The sequence below is a fragment of the Mytilus trossulus genome, unplaced genomic scaffold, assembly GCF_036588685.1.
Source record: "Mytilus trossulus isolate FHL-02 unplaced genomic scaffold, PNRI_Mtr1.1.1.hap1 h1tg000024l__unscaffolded, whole genome shotgun sequence".
In the NCBI taxonomy this organism is placed as follows: domain Eukaryota; kingdom Metazoa; phylum Mollusca; class Bivalvia; order Mytilida; family Mytilidae; genus Mytilus; species Mytilus trossulus.
Genome location: NW_026963290.1, coordinates 4,197,300 through 4,203,888, shown reverse-complemented (window position 1 = coordinate 4,203,888; position 6,589 = coordinate 4,197,300).

The window sequence follows — 6,589 nt, the reverse complement described above, 5'->3', positions numbered from 1 at the left end:
CGTGTGGAATTTGTGGCTGCGGATTGATCAGTTGACCAGCCTTGATGGCCTGATGACAGTAAATTTATAAATATAACCAAAATAATGATAATTCATGTCTGCACAAAATTGTAGACTACTGGGCTGGTTTTACCCTCGGGGAAATAAATCTCCACCAGCAGTGGCATCGACCCAGTGGTAGTAAATAAACTCATCATAGATAACAGGACTAAATTTTGTATATACGTCTGACGCGCGTTTTGTCTACAAAAGACTCATCAGTGACGCTCGAATCCAAACAAGTTAAAAAGACCAAATAAAGTACGAAGATGAAGGGCATTGAGGACCAAAATTCCTAAAAGTTTTGCCAAATACAGCTAAGGTATTCCATGCCTGAGGTAGAAAAGCCTAAGTATTTCAAAAGTTCAACATTTTGTGAACAGTAAATTTATATATAACCATATCAATGATAATTCATGTCAGCACAATAGTTTTGACTTCTTGACTGGTAATATCCTCGTGGAAATAAATCTCCACCAGCAGTGGCATTTGACCTAGTGGTAGTAAATACACTCATCATAGATACCATGACTAAATTTTGTATATACGCCAGACGCGCCTTTCGTCTACAAAAGACTTATCAGTGACGCTCGAATCCAAACAAGTTAAAAAGGCCAAATAAAGTACGAAGGTCAAGAGCATTGAGGACCAAAACTCTAAAAGTTTTACCAAAAACAGCTAAGGTAATCTATGCCTGAGGTAGAAAAGCCTTTGTATTTAAAAAGTTCAATATTTTGTGAACAGTAAATTTATAAATATAACCATATTAATGATAATTCATGTCAGCACAAAAGTGCTGACTACTGTGCTGGTGATACCCTCGTGGAAATAAATCTCCACCAGCAGTGGCATCGACCCAGTTGTAGTAAATAAACTCATCATAGATACCAGGACTAAATTTTGTATATACGCCGGATTGCGTTTTGTCTACAAAAGACTCATCAGTGACGCTCAAATCTAAACAAGTTAAAAAGGCCAAATAAAGAACGAAGTTGAAAAGCATTGAGGACCAAAATTCATAAGAGTTTTGCTAAATACAGCTAAGGTATTCTATGCCTGTAGTAGGAAAGCCTAAGTATTTCAAAAGTTAACATTTTGTGAATAGTAAATTTATATATAACCATATCAAGGATAATTCATGTCAGCACAATATTTCTGACTCCTGGACTGGTGACATCCGCTTGGAAATAAATCTCCACCAGCAGGGGCATCGACCCAGTGGTAGTAAATAAACTCATCATAGATACCAGGACTAAATTTTGTATATACGCCAGACGCGCTTCCGTCTACAAAAGACTCATAAGTGATGCTCGAATCAAACAAGTAAAAAAGGCAAAATAAAGTACGAAGTTCAAGAGCATTGAGGACCAAAACTCTAAAAGTTTTGCCCAAAACAGCTAAGGTAATCTGTGCCTGAGGTAAAAAGCCTGAGTATTTCAAAAGTTTGAAAGCTTTAGTATTTCTAAAGTTCAAAATATTGTGGACAGTAAATTTATAAATATAACCATATCAATGATAATTCATGTCAGCACAAAAGTTTTGACTACTGTGCTGGTAACACCATCGGGGAAATAAATCTCCACAAGCAGTGGCATCGACCCAGTGGTAGTAAATAAACGCATCATAGATACAAGGACTAAATTTGTATATACGCCAGAAGCGCGTTTCGTCTACAAAAGACTCATCAGTAACTCTCGAATCCAAACAAGTTAAAAGGCCAAAAAGTACGAAGTTAAACAGCATTAAGGACCAAAATTCCTCAACATTTTGCCGAATACAGCTAAAGTAATCTATGCCTGAGGTAGGAAAGCCTTAGTATTTAAAAAGTTCAACATTTTGTGAACAGTAAAATTTATAAATATAACCATATCAATGATAATTCATGTCAGCACAAAAGTGCTGACTACTGTGCTGGTAATACCATCGTGGAAATAAATCTTCACCAGCAGTGGCATCGAACCAGTGGTAGTAAATAAACTCATCATAGATACCAGGACTAAATTTTGTATAAACGCCGGATTGCGTTTTGTCTACAAAAGACTCATCAGTGACGCATGAATTAAAACAAGTTCAAAAGGCCAAATAAAGAACGAAGTTGAAAAGCATTGAGGACCAAAACTCATAAGAGATTTGCTAAATACAGCTAAGGTAATCTATGCCTGAGGTAGAAAAGCCTAAGTATTTCAAAAATTCAACATTTTGTGAACAGTAAATTTATAAATATAACTATATCAATGATAATTTATGTCAGCACTTTTTACTGGCCTGGTGATACCCTCGGGAAATAAATCTCCACAAGCAGTGGCATCGACCCAGTGGTACTAAATAAACTCATTATATATACCAGGACTATATTTTGTATATACGCCAGACGCGCGTTTCGTCTACAAAAGACTCATCAGTGACGCTCAAATCCAAACAAGTTAAATGAACCAAATAAAGTACGAAGTTGAAGAGCATTGAGGACCAAAATTCCTAAAAGTTTGCTAAATATGCAAGCTCGTGCAATATTAAGTTCTACTCGAGACAATATTTCCCAATATTCATGCAATAACCCCTAAACTATTGCATAGCAATATAATAGTTCCCACAGAAAGTAACCAAAAGTTAGCGTGCAATAAATTCCAATATTGCACTAGTGCAATGAATCTTCAAAATTCATGACGTGATCAACGAAAAGATCCTAGTTTAAAACCAATTTTTACTTTCAAATATTACATTGTATTGCTATACAATAAAAGGGTTATTGCATGAATATTAGGGAATATCGTCTCTCGTAGAACATATTTTGCTAGCTCGTGCAATCTAAAATTCTACTCGGGATAATATTCCCTAATATTCATGCAATAACCATATATTATTCTGAAAATATACAAAAGCTCCATCAAATAATGTTCAATCATGATGATAATGTAAGTTTGGATAATGACTGAAAAAAAAATCATCCAAAATTTAGAAAAAATAATTCTTTGATATGCGTTTGATTGGAGTTTTTAAAAACACAAAACATTTTGGAGGCAAGTTATATATTTATTGAAAATACAGACAATACCACATATTATTAAAAGGGCAAAGTTATATTTCCTCATCATTAGACCTACTTCGAAAGAATTTTTTTTTTTTAATTTTTTCCTCTCTAAGTATTCACCTGTTTTGTGCAAACATTGAATGCATTTAGAAAATATGTAAGGGTGGTTGGGAAATATAAATATTTTCACTTGCACATCTTACAAACGGCAGTACAACGATACCCAAAGTGGGGCGTCCGTTTAGCTGTGCAGAATGTTAAAGTTTGCAGATACTCCTGGTCAGAATGACGACGTTAAATCGAGTGCAACGCTATTTACACATTCAGGAATCTTGCAACAATTTTTTGAGAGGTGTTGCCTGTTGCATGGCAACATATCTGTCCCTATATAATACACCACCACTTTCTAGTGGTAGTCCAACTTCCCCAGATCATCATCCAGCATGGCCAATATTACAAGACCTACCTATTGTATTCATTGTTAACTTGTTCTTGTCCTGAACATGCACGAAATTTTAACATTTGCCACTGAACGTTAAGCAACCAACACTCAATCTGCAGTCAATGTATAATCTTAAACACAGCTATTTAAACTTTTCAATGAGCTGATTTAAAAACGAAACTTAAGTATGTGTGTATTCATGACGTTTGGTTTTCATCATGCACATGTAGATTGATAATTAAAATAACCAACGTACCGAATTAAACAGATAATTCAAAAAGAAAAGTCCATTAACAAATGCCATATACTGAATATATCGTTGATTTGGTTTAAGAAATATGTCAATTAATCGTCTATAAAAGTTGAACCTTATATTTTTTATTTTTGTGTATTACGTTACGGTTCGGTTTAGGTATTAAGATTACTCTATTTTGACATTTATATGTGACTGGATTATATCATTCGTATATAACTATCTTCAAGCATTATCATTGTATATATATATTGTATACACTTTTTTCCTGTGTTTGTACTATCGTTGTAGAGACACTCCGATACATATTAAAATTTATATATATATATATTTATAAATTTTACTATAGATAATTTATATGATCTGTAAAAATAACATCTCCATGCCTTATATATCATGTACTGCAGTACGACGCTAGATTCAAACAGACGTGGAAAGGAAACACCCGACACTGCATGAACGCATGCGTTTACTAACATTTAATTTTTCAATAAATTTCTTTCTACTTAAAAGTTTAGAAATATACTTGAAATTTAAGGCAAATTATACTACAAGTTTGTCAGAAATTACTGAATTGCTTCGATTTGAAAATTAATTCACATTGAAGTAAATTTACAATACAATATATTTCAAGTTTATCAGAATTTATAAAAAGTTTTTTAGTTGGAATTGAATAACGAATAATGCGAATTTAGAATATTTTCTACTTCTAATTTATGAGAATTTAATCTGTTATGTTTTTTTGCAATTTAAAGTCTAGTTAAATTACATTTGACCCCATCTTTAATGAGAGTTATTTTTATAGTATACATATAGTTAGGAGTGGTTTAAAGCAAATTAGCACAATATAGCATTTATTTTATATTCAAGTTATTCTATTCTTTCTTCTTCTTTGCATTTGTTCACTGAATTATCGAATAACGAGGAAAGTTACTATACATTACTTTTGTGCAGACATTTGAGACAACAGTTATTTAATCTGAGGTTGGATATATCGGCTAATAAATCATTTATTAAAAAAGACTATGTTTTGGGATCAAATTTCAATAAGTTGCTACTAATTCTTTACTCCCCTTTCCATTATTATATAACTTATTTTACATTGCAAATTCTAATTTTCCTCGTACATAATTTAACAATTTTGGGGTTATTAAGAAATATGGCTTTTAGTTTTCTCAATTAAATTGTTTCATAGTTTTTATGTCGGGGCTTATTGTAGCCGACTATACGGTATAGGGTTTTTCTCATCGTTAACGTTGAAGGACGTTCTGTACGGTTGCCTATAACTTAAATCCACTTCATCTGAATTTTGGTGGATATATATATATATATATATATATATATGAGAGTCCAGGTGGTCGTGTGGTCTAGCGGGACGGCTGCAGTGTAGGCGATTTGTTGTCACAATATCACAGTAGCATGGGTTCGAATCCCGGCGAGGGAAGAACCAAAAATTTGCGAAAGCAAATTTACAGATCTAACATTGTTGGGTTGATGTTTAGACGAGTTGTATATATATATATATATATATTGAGCATTTTGAAATTTAATTTAATTTATTTTTCTACTAGTGTGGACACAGAATTCAATTTTTATAATTTAAACTTAGTTGTCTCATCATGCTTATTCTTTAGATTTCTATGTTGTGTCATGTGAACTATTGTTTTTTCTGTTGTTTTTTTTTCATTTTTTGCCATGGCCTCTTTTCTTATGAATCTAGAATCCTTGCATACTAGGGACACTTGAAACGGAATTGGAGAAGGAAGATTTTAAAAAATATTTATTAATATCATATGTAAAACCCATCAAAGTACACATCCTTTTATTCAGTAAAAATAATGTGTTTAAGAGATTGGTAAACAATTGATAAATAAAAATTCGCTTCATGTATAAAACTAATTCACAAAGAGTTAACAAAGATATTCACTTGACAAATCATTCCAGAGGTCTAGATGAACAAAATTTAATAAAGATTTGAATTTAAACAATACACCACAACCCTGTGCAGAACACAATCGTAACTATTTAAGAAGCATTTCAAAATCTGTAAGAGTGTCTAAAGACATTTTTTTACCAGACGCTTTGTTGAAACGACCCCTGTCAAACTTCATATAAGAAACACATAAACCTCGTTTTTGGAAAAGCGGAAAATTAGATATTTTTAACAGAAAATATTTATCTAATATACCGAAAATTATATGAATGATAAATTATCTGACTGAAATAAAATCAGCGTGCAGACATCTTAAAATATCAGGGTTGAACTGCTCGAGTTTTGTTCCGAACAAACGGATTTTTCTACACGTCCTACGATAAAAGTGCAAGAAAATCAAAGTAATGTTGAAAAGAAAGTGGATATTTTGATTCAAATGCTACACTCAAAAACAGATGCATCAAAAAAAGGAAGCCAAAAGATTAACGTCCCTGCACAAATTGCAGTAAGTAATTATTCATTGTGCATGTAGGAAGGGATAGCTTATATACAATCTTTATTTTTATGTAGTGCAACATAACTGTTACAATGCACTATGTTTGCGAAATGAAAATTCAATACTTTTAGCAAATTGTCATTTATTTTTATTTTTCAACGGATTACAAAGCTAAGCATGATTGTTGTCGACAAAAGATTCGCATGAATATTGCACGCTTACAATTTGTGTATTAATTGTACAAAAACTGGGACATTTTACTAACTTTGAAAACATCAGAGCATGTTGTTGTGTTTATTAGAACGTAATGTTAATGAAGTCGTGAAATTCTATGTATATATATTTTACTTTTTGTATAATTTGAGACTTTCTACACATATACATTTGTTCAGTTCTCA